Consider the following 11895-nt stretch of genomic DNA (forward strand, 5'->3'; position numbering starts at 1 on the left):
AACGCTATTTTACAAGTTAAAGTTTATCGGCTACTCGCAATTTAACAAATATCACTAAATTATATCAATCTCTACTATTATTAAATCGGGTAGCGACAACGATCACAATTATTAATATAAAGTCAAAACCGTCGCAACTAGTAGTATCATTTAATCGCGTAGCGAGAATTATCCACCAAAAGTCGTACAAGTACATTTAAACGATATACGAAAGTCACGTAACGACAAAAGAGTCAAATTCACATAATTTGGCAATTAAAACACGAAATTTCATATATCACCAAAACTAAATACTGATATATATATGTCGAATATTACAGACGTTACATCCTTTCCCCCTTAAAAGGATTCTGACCCCAGAATCTAAGTAAACAAATGAGGATACTTATCTAACATATCACTTTCTAATTCCCACGTTGATTCTTCAACCTTGGGATTTCTCCACAAAACTCTAACTAAAGGAACTATCTTATTCCTTAACACCTTATCCTTTCTATCTAGAATGCTAACCGGTTGCTCGATATAAGACAAATCGGGCTCTATTTCAACTGGTTCATTCTCTATAATGCACTTGGTGTCGGGATTGAACTTCTTAAGCAATGAGACATGGAAAACATTGTGAACGTGCTGCATTTGAGGTGGTAAAGCTAGTTCGTACGCCACTTTCCCAATTTTGCTTAAAATCTCAAAAGGACCAATGAATCTTGGACTAAGTTTCCCTTTCTTTCCGAATCTTGCTATTCCTTTCCAGGGTGACACTTTTAACAGAACTGCTTCTCCAATTTCATACTCAACATCCTTTCTGTGCGGGTCAGCATACTTCCGTTGTCTATCTTGAGCTGCAACCAATCTGCTTCGAATCACATCTATTGCTTCTCTTGTTTGCTGGATCAATTCTGGACCAATTACTTTCCTTTCTCCAACTTCATCCCAATATATCGGAGATCTACACTTCCTTCCATAAAGAGCTTCGTACGGGGGCATCCCAATGCTGGCATGATAACTGTTATTATACGAAAACTCAACCAAAGGCAAATGCTCGTCCCAATTTCCTTTGAAGTCCAAAGCACAAGACCTTAACATGTCTTCGATAGTTTGAATTGTACGCTCGCTTTGTCCGTCTGTTTGTGGATGATAAGCAGTACTCATCTTGAGTCGGGTTCCCAAATGTTCTTGATATTGCTTCCAAAATCTAGAGTTAAAACGGGGGTCTCGATCTGACACAATAGATACTGGAACCCCATGACGAGTAACAATCTCTTTCAAATACATATGAATTAGCTTATCCATTGAAAATCTCTCGTTAATTGGCAGAAAATGAGCCGACTTGGTCAACCGATCAATGATTACCCAAATAGCATCATGATTAGATTTCGTCCTTGGCAATCCAACTATGAAGTCCATTGCAATGTGCTCCCACTTCCATTCTGGTATCTCTAAAGGCTGTATCAACCCACTTGGCTTCTGATGTTCAGCTTTTACCCTTTGACAAGTGTAGCATTTACTGATCCACTGAGCAATTTCTTTCTTCATGTCTGGCCACCAAAAGTTTTGCTTCAAATCTTGGTACATTTTTGTGCTTCCGGGGTGAATAGAAAATTCTGAATTGTGAGCATCCTTCAAAATTTCATTCTTCAATTCTTCCACATTTGGTATCCAAATTCTTGATGAAAATCTCAAGATTCCTTGATTGTCTTTCTGAGTACAAATCTCTTCTCCGGTCAACTCATTGATCTTTTCATTCATCACTTCTTCTTGGCATTTCTTTATCTTCTCCATCAATTCAGGCTGAAAAGTCATTGTACAAATCATTTCTGTAGGTGCACTTGGAGCTCGAATTTCAATTCCCATCTTCTCGAATTCTTGTGATAGTTCTTGAGCCATAGTCAACATATTCAACCTTTCTTTGCGACTTAACGCATCTGCTACCACGTTCGCCTTTCCGGGATGATAACTAATCGTACAGTCGTAGTCTTTAATCAATTCCAACCATCTTCGTTGCCTCATGTTCAACTCTTTTTGCGTGAAAATGTACTTCAAGCTTTTGTGATCCGTGAATATTTCACACTTCTCGCCATAAAGATAGTGTCTCCAAAGCTTTAAAGCAAACACAATTGCTGCCAATTCCAAGTCATGAGTCGGATATCTTTGTTCGTGTGGCTTGAGTTGTTTTGACGCGTAGGCTATTACTTTCCCGTGTTGCATTAAGACACAACCTAATCCTTTATACGACGCATCACTGTAGATAACAAAATCTCCTTGATCATCTGGCAAAGCTAGAACTGGAGCGGTGACTAATCTTTGTTTCAACTCTTGAAAGCTCTTTTCACATTTGTCGGTCCATTCAAACTTCTCGTTCTTCCGAGTCAATCTTGTCAACGGTACTGCAATCTTCGAGAAATCTTTCACAAACCTTCGATAATATCCGGCCAATCCCATGAAACTTCTAACTTCAGTTGGGGTCTTTGGCCTCTCCCAATTCATCACAGCTTCTATCTTTGCTGGATCCACTCGGATTCCTTCGCTTCCAACAATATGCCCTAAGAACTGCACTTCTCGTAGCCAAAATTCGCATTTAGAGAACTTTGCATACAGCTTCTCCTTTCTTAAAGTTTCCAAAGCTATCCTCAGATGTTCAGCATGTTCTTCTTCAGACTTCGAATATATGAGAATATCGTCGATGAATACAATGACGAACTTGTCTAAATACTTCTTGAATACACGGTTCATCAAATCCATGAAGGCGGCTGGTGCGTTTGTCAATCCGAATGCCATAACTAGAAACTCGTAATGCCCATACCGAGTTCTGAAAGCTGTCTTTGGGATGTCTTCGGACTTAATCTTCAATTGGTGATATCCCGAACGCAAGTCAATCTTCGAGAAGTAAGTTGCTCCTTTGAGTTGATCAAATAAGTCATCGATTCGAGGCAAAGGATACCTATTCTTGATTGTCAACTTGTTCAATTCTCTATAGTCGATGCACAATCTCATGCTTCCGTCCTTTTTCTTCACAAAAGAACTGGAGCTCCCCACGGGGATACACTCGGCCTTATAACTCCTTTGTCTAACAGTTCTTGCAATTGCTTGGCCAACTCCTTCATTTCTGCCGGTGCCATTCGATACGGTTGCTTCGAAACTGGTTCCGTGCCGGGTGCTAAGTCAATAGAAAACTCAATTTGACGGTCGGGAGGCAATCCAGGAAGTTCGTCAGGAAATACATCAAGAAATTCATTAACTATCGGAATGCTCTCTATATTCGGGGTTTCTTTAGATCTATCAATTACATGAGCCAAATAACCTTCACAACCTTGCCTTAACAACTTCTTAGCTTCAATTATCGTCAAGAATGTCTTAGCTTGTTTCTGCCCTTTAAACTCTACTTTCTTGCCTTGAGGAGACTTAAGAATTATCTTCTTCTTCTTACAATCTATTTGAGCACCATTTTCTGCTAACCAATCCATACCTAATATAACATCAAATTCTCCTAATCGAAAAGGTATAAGGGAAGCAGGAAAACTAAAGCCAGAGATCTCTATAGTACACCGGGGGCAAATACTTCTAACACATACTTGTTCTTGATTAGCAACAATGATAGATAAGGGTTCAGCTAAAGGTTCAGTTTCACAATTCAACTTGCCAACAAAAGATTCAGATATGAAAGATCTAGTAGCTCCAGAATCAAATAGCACTTTAGCATGGATGTTGTTGACAGAAAGCGTACCTGCCACAACCTCAGAACTCTGAACGACATCCTTGATATTCATGTTGAATGTTCTTGCTTGGGCCGGATAAGAGGGATGGAAAACAGGAGTTGCTGACTCAAAAACTTGAGTAGAAGGTAATTGCAGAATCGGAGCAGAAGATGTCATTCCTTGATTGTAAGGTGTAGCTGCCAACTGCATCAACTTGCTGGTTCCAGGAGCTTTACAATCCCTTGACATATGACCGGTCTTTCCACACTTGAAACAAGTAACAGAAGGCTTCGGGTTCTGGCACTCGTTCGCATAATGACCCTTCGAGTTGCATTTGAAACAGACAATATCAGCCTTATTACAACTTCCCGTGTGTTTCTTGTTGCAGAACTTGCATTCTGAATTAGCTTGTTGACTCCTTTGACCACTCGGTCCTTGAATCTTCTTCACACTCCTACTATCACCTTTCTTGAATCCTCGGGGACCTCCTTGATTCTGAAACCCAAACTTCTTGAAACTCTTTCCACTTTGGCTCCCTTGAGCCGAACCTTCACCTTTACTTACAAACTTCCTCTTCTTGTTATCCTTCTCCTTCTGGTTCTGATCACTTTCTCCTTCAATTACCATTGCCTTCTGGACCACTTCAGCATATGTGGCCAATTCAAAAGCAGCCACTCTGCTTCGTAGCCAAGGCTTCAGTCCTTGTTGAAATCTCTTTGCCCTTTTCTCGTCCGTGTCCACATAATCTCCCACGAATCTTGCCAATTCTGTAAATTTCTTTTCATACTCTCCAACAGTCATTCCCTCTTGCTTCAATTCAAAGAACTTCAACTCCATCTGAGTTTGCATATACCTCGGAAAGTATTTGTCCAAAAAGATCTTCTTAAACCTATCCCAAGCAATAACATCTCCTTCTTCTAAAGCTCGGCTGACTCCCACCAGTAGTTTGCTTCATCCTTCAGAAAATAGGAGGCATATTCGACTTTCTTCTCCTCGGTTACAACAGCCAGGGTGAAAGCCTTCTCCATCTCCTTAAGCCAAGATTGAGCTTCAACAGGATCTTGAGTTCCTCGGAACTCGGGTGGTTTCACAGCTTGGAAAGATTTGAAAGTAGTAGGTGGTGGTGGAGGTGCTTGTTGTTGTTGCTGGAGTTGTTGTTGAAGTAATTGTTGTTGTTGAGCAAGGGTGACAGATTGTTGGTGAAGAAGTTGCATAAGTTGAGCCAAGGTTGGTGGTGGTTCTTCAGTATTTTCATTGTTGGTGTTGCGGGTTCTTCGGGGAGGCATGATTCTGAATGTAGACAAGAAAAGCTTAATTGCAGTTCAATATATGCATACAAGTTATATCAAAGGAGAACATTGGGTACAAAGGTATTATTCAAGAGTTATTGACATGGTAACGGTTCACTATGGTTATTAAGGCATCATGGTATGTGTGTGTATTATTAGAGTTTAAAGTATCGTATTGCAAATGTATAATCATTTGGTCAAGGTCATGTTCATGATATATTAGAAAAGTTCAAGTATAATCAAGTTCAAAAGGGTTTAACATGGCAATTCTATCTAAGCATGGTATAACAATATAATAGAAAAATGAGATAAAAGGAAGTGCGAGATTAAACATTAATCCAAATGATAAGTACGGAACAGTACGAACGGAAATAAAGTGCAAATAAAAGTCTTCCCGAAACAATCCGGGGGTACAAGTACGAATGAAAGTCAAAGTACGGATAACATGATAACAGAGATAAATAGACTAAGGAATAGTCTAGGGAGATGGGGATGATGCTGGTGAAGCTGATGGACTGGCAACTGGCTCACGGAGACTGCTAATCACACGGCGGAGCTCGTCAGTAATGGCGGTCAAAGTGATACGGCTCTCACGCTCGCGGTAGGGTGGAATAGCTGCCAAACGGTCCTCGGCCATGCGAATGATCTCCTCGACCCTAGCAATCAAACGGGGACGGTTGCCCTCATCATCAAAGTCCTCACGGTACAGCTGGTCAATCCGATGCTGGAGAATCATGTTCTGGCCCTCGAGTCGGTCAGTAAGCCTCACCATCTGCTCGTAAAGCGGGAACGGAACAGTAGCCGGGAATCCGGGACTAGAAGATGACGATGCCTGCCAACAGTTATATATATATACACGCGGTTATAGTAAAAAGGGTGAGAAAACTTAAAAGATTCTAACGCCCCAAGTCCCACATGATCTAAGTTCATCTTAACTTCTAAATCCTATCTTATATCCATTTATCCTATGTTGTTCAGTGACTCAAACCTGTCGCTCTGATACCAACTGTGACGGACCCAACTTAATAACCGACTAAAGCATGCATAAACGATAAATAAACTAGAATTATAGAGTTATGAAATATTAGAACTAAAATCTAAATCCACAATCCCCGGATCACCAGGAATGAGTATGAACAACATCTAAAGTTATTACAATCCCAAATAGAAATCCAAATTAAGTCTAAGTCATACTACAGTTTTTAAATCCCAAAAACTTAAAAGAAATTAACTAGGGAACTACGAGTTCCCAACCTGTCCCATCATACGGCGGAAAGCAATCCCGTTGCCTGAGGTGGTCTTACGAGCGGTCTGCTTGAATCGGGCCATTCTCGGGTTTCACTGAAGGGTTATAACAACAACAATATATATGAGCATAAAGCTCAGCAAGTGAAAGCAGTAAATAAAACAGTTCACAATATGCAATATAATCAAGTGCAAAAGCAACAATAGATATCACAAGGTATAAACACAAGTAAAGGTGCAATGTGGGATATCAATTTATTGGAATTGGAAACACACAGCGCTACGAGCATTGAGGGGTGATCAGCCCACACCAAGCTCCGAACCACATAAAGTGATTCAACCAGGGAGGATCCTCGGCACACATTGGCCATAAACAGACATCAGGCTCCCCGCTACTGATGCTGCAATAATAGACTGGCGCCTCAGTCTTAATATAAAATTATTATCCAATTCCTTTTAAGGTCATTTCAAATCAAATCATTTTCAAAAAAAGGGTCTTGATCAAAGACAAGTTATAAGCAAGGGTGTTTTCGAAATACAAGTGATCTTTCAAAAGTAAAGGATGTTATTAAGATCAGGGTTCCAAATGAGATAATTCAGGTTAATGTGGGGTATCAAGTTCTCATTATTCATCAAGGACTATTGGAGTATAATCATGTGGTTGTAAGGTGATTTCATATGAAAAAGGTAATTCAAGTGTTAAGGGTATTATTGGAATCCAAAGTGATAATCATGAGGGGTGATAAGGTAATTCAACCCTAAATAACAGAAATTCAGCGTTCGCAGGGTATACAATCATAAAGCAAGTATAAAGGAAGAGTTTCACTTGCCTGGATAAAGCTTACTAGACTCCTGAATAGATGCTTCTAGAGGTTCCTTGCCTGGCCTCCTACTTGCACCTATAATTAATAGTATCCTCGTCACTAACTACCCCTTCGCGTATAAATATATATATATATAAATAAATATATACATATATATAAAGTATACACTTAAACTTAATCAGAACAAGTAACATGATCATCAAGTAATGCACATAACAAGTAAAGCATGGCACTTTATCATTTAACTATTATTACTTAGGAATCTCTAACTACACCTAAGTGATCACTTAAGCATTTAATCAAGTAGCACATAAGGTCTAAGACCAATACCTCCTAACTATACTCTACTGACCTCAAATTAACAAATTAATAGTAAGGCACACTTGTGCCTCACCTCCCAAGACTTACATGTGAAGTGCAACCTAAGTGACTTACTAGTATGCTTACCTTGGCAACACTTGGGTGCCTTGGTAAAAGAATGCATCTACACTAAGTGAATTGACTTAACTAACTTGCACTCTCTAATATGACTTAAAACTAACTCATGGAATCAATATGAGGTCAAGGCCTCACTGATGACACACTAAAATGCAATGCATCCTAAGTTGGTACTAGAATGTGACTACATGTGTGACACTTGTGTTCTTAAGTGGAAATAAGGCATCTCCACTAAGGGTATTGACTCCAAACCAATTTCTAAAGGTTGACACAATATTAAACTAATGTTATGAAGTGGTGTGACTCAAAGGCATTGCCTATATGGGTCCTTAAAATTTAGTGCACTAAAGTAACCATTCTGCCTTGGCAGTTTGGCACCTCTTGGGGGTTTAGGCAAAAACAAGTGTTTACACTATGTGCCTTGGTGAAATTGTGACTCTACTGGGTACTTAAGACTTAAATCTAAGTTGTGCACTTGGAATGACACTAATGCCTTGCTCAGGCCTCCTTGGGCCTCTATGCAAAGTTGACACAGGGCCCCCTGCCCTGCTGTGGGGACTGCCATGAACTTACTCACTTGTCACTCACTAAACTCACTCAATACACCAATCCAATGACTCAAATAGCTTCCTAATACTTCCCTAAGTTCATCTAAATCAAGGCCCCATGAGGGCCTCCTCATTGACAAGGTGTTTAACATACAAAAGTGCAATTGACCCAAATGTGCCCTGTTCTGGGGTGTACCCTGAAATGTGTGTGTGCATCTATGTAAATGATGGTTTTATGACTTCTAAAGATACTGGAGACTTGTATACATCAAGTCCTACCTCCAGGAGACTTGGGCCTATGAGGGCCTAAGCATGACACCTCCATTTCACTAGTTTTCTAAGGTGTAAAAATCTGCCATGGTGTGTGTGTGACTCCTTCCACCTTAACACCCTCCAAAACTCCATGAACCAACAAACCAAGCCACAAATCCTACTCTACCATGTACATATACCTACTGACTAGTCACCCAAGGCAAGATATCTCAACATTTAACCATTTAAAAGCACAAAACCGAGGCATTTATAGAGGTAAAACAGGGCAGAAATTTCAGGGGCATATATATGCATAAATTCGAATATAGCACATGGTAATCCTCACAAATAACTATCATTCCTCACTTTAAACTATCATATATATTCAGAACTAACCATATCTCACAAGAATCATGGCATGCATTAACCAAAATCCAAGTTACAAACCCCAAATCATCACATAAACTATCCATTCGAATGTCATGTCATAAAATCACTAGTTTCACTCAATTTTTGTACAAAGCATAACATGCAAGCTCTTAAACTTAATAAAACATATAACAAAGGATCAAAATCACTTAAAACATATACAAAAGATCACACATTACGAATCTCAAGCCTTCAAAACAATCACTCCCCTCGGCTCCCTTAAGGGTCATTGCCGAGGGTGATGAAGCAAGTGTATCTTGGCCAAATGGAGGTATAACCTCTACCAAAATCACATCAAGCTCATCATCTAGGAACCTCTGAAATGGTGGCTCTAAGTCCATAAAAACCAAAGCCCCATTCCGGTTCCAAATGTCACATGCAAGTAAGATCTCACCTAGAGTTGGAAGTATCAAGCTTGAATTGTGAATGAACTCTCCTTTCCAAGCTTAAAATCTCAAGGGAAATGGAAGAAATGATGGAAATGGTGGGGAGGGAGTATTCGGCTGAATGAAAGAGAGGGAGAGAAGTGAGGGAGTGAAATGAGAGAAAAGAGAGAGAGGAGGGTTTTGTTAAGTGTATAGTAATGTGACAAGTGTTGCAAGCTTGTGTTTCTTGACTCATCTTTTGACTAGAAAGTGGTAGTGGGGTTGGAAATGTCTAGCTTGTCCTTGGAAGCAATGTATGTGCCTATGTGGTGTTTGCATGCAAGGGTAATGTAGACCTTGATAATTAATAAAAGTGTGATTAAAAGAGTATTAAAAGAAAGAGTTTTAATAATTAAAGTACTAATCCATAAATCATGAAATTAATATCATAAATAATATGAGATTTTAGAAGTTTAATAAAATAGTTTTTCAAAAATTTTGGACAAAGAATGAATTTTAAAAGTAATATTACAAGTAGAGCTCTAATATACACATTCACATAATATAAAGCACGAGTACAATACACGTAAAATCTCGAGAAGAATATATACACTAAAACGCTATTTTACAAGTTAAAGTTTATCGGCTACTCGCAATTTAACAAATATCACTAAATTATATCAATCTCTACTATTATTAAATCGGGTAGCGACAACGATCACAATTATTAATATAAAGTCAAAACCGTCGCAACTAGTAGTATCATTTAATCGCGTAAGCGAGAATTATCCACCAAAAGTCGTACAAGTACATTTAAACGATATACGAAAGTCACGTAACGACAAAAGAGTCAAATTCACATAATTTGGCAATTAAAACACGAAATTTCATATATCACCAAAACTAAATACTGATATATATATATATATATATGTCGAATATTACAGACGTTACAATCATCCTGATTGTCTTGGAAGCCACACGGTAAGACAATCAGAGGATTGTCTTGCCATCTACACGGTAAGACAATTGAAGGGCACGGTAAGACAATTCCAGAGATTGTCTTACCGTGTGTTGGAGGAGAGAAATGGCATGTAAGACAATTTGTTGATTGTCTTACCTTGTTGTTTTTCTTAAGACAATCATGGAAATTGTCTTTCCTTTTGATCCAACAAGACAATTGCTTATATTTCTTTAATTAATTAACCAATTAACATCCACTTAATTATATTAAATGCATAAATTCATAAATTAAATTTATTCGAGATAGAATTAATTTAATAAATAAATTACACATCATATATAATTACTTTGAGAAGTGGATTAAATAATTAGATAATCAATTATCCCTTTTCTTCGTCTTCAGAGTCCTTCAGTCTTCTGTAAACAATTAAGATCTTCGACTTGAATGAACGGCCACTTTCTTTTGACGTAGAATATTTAATCTGATAAGCTGATACACAAATGTACTGTCTGGTTCATCTGTAACTAGCTCATTAAATATTCCTTGTCATTTAAAACAATTAAGCTGTGACTTGTTCGTCGATTCTTCGTCTTCTGAGTTCTTCTTCATTTGTAGACACAATAAATGGAATCTTCTGAATAAATAACAAACTTTATACCTTTTGATCTTCTGGACGTGCTACAAAAGATTATTTGTACACTGAGGCTTGATCATATTAATGAACTTCTTCCAGTGGTTTGCAGCAGCATCCTGAAATTCTTCTGACATAAAATCTTCAATAAATCATTTGACATTCTTGTACGGATTCCGGATAACAGTACTTGCTATTTACTTGCTTTCTTATCAGAGTTGAGTTGATTCCTCTTAAATACATATAGGCTTAACATATGCCTTTCATTCTCAATGAATGGGAGATCATTATTTCTACTCAGAAAAACGGAACATTCAGGGTTCAATTGGTCTATTCAGTTTCTATCTCTAACTGAAATATGGGTGATTCGTAACAAGATCAGACGCAGCTCAAATCTGAATGAACTCCTTCGTGACAGACTTATGGATTATGCAATTCATAACAGGGCCACAAGTTGTCAGGAATCCTTATTGTGTTAAGTTCATTCATGAAAGCAAGTTTGGAACCTTCTACCTAGACTACAAACATCTTCTCAAGTATGATGTTAATCAGATGGTTCTTGTTTCGACTATTCTACGTACCAAGGGCTTCGCTACGAAAGCCAAAGCTGATGCTGATACTGAGATTGTGAATTACTGCACAAGGAGAAACATTCAACACTACTTCAGAAGATGAAGTATATCAACCAATCTCAGCCAGCAGATTTTATCGAAGACCCTGTGGACATAGAAGTTCAATATCATCTTTCTTTGGCTCGTGAAAGAAAGAAGCGTGGAGAATCCACTGCAGCTGAAGAGCCTACTCAGAATGAGCCTTCTACTCCAATCATTCACTGTTCAGATACTGAAGAAGGAGAAGTCACTCGTTCTGAGTGAATAGATTGATTAGGATATTTGTTAGATATGTTCAAGAAACATCCTTTTGTAATCTATTTATGATCATGGTTTAATGTTTAAAGCAAAGTCATAAACTTTTGCTATTTACATTCCTTTGTTTAAATCTTTTGTCTTATCTGTTAGTTGAGTTATCCTCTGGGAAATTTGCATGTTATGTTAACAAACAAATAGGGGGAGATGAAAGGCATATGTTCAGCCTATTTGTATTTAAAGAGGTACAACTCAACTCAGATAAGAAAGCTCAGTAAATAGCAAGTCATCGGAATCCGTACGAAGAACGTCAAATGATTTATGGGAATTATATGTCAGATAAATTCCAGGA

Source organism: Daucus carota, chromosome 9 (genome assembly GCF_001625215.2).
Source record: "Daucus carota subsp. sativus chromosome 9, DH1 v3.0, whole genome shotgun sequence".
Lineage (NCBI taxonomy): Eukaryota > Viridiplantae > Streptophyta > Magnoliopsida > Apiales > Apiaceae > Daucus > Daucus carota.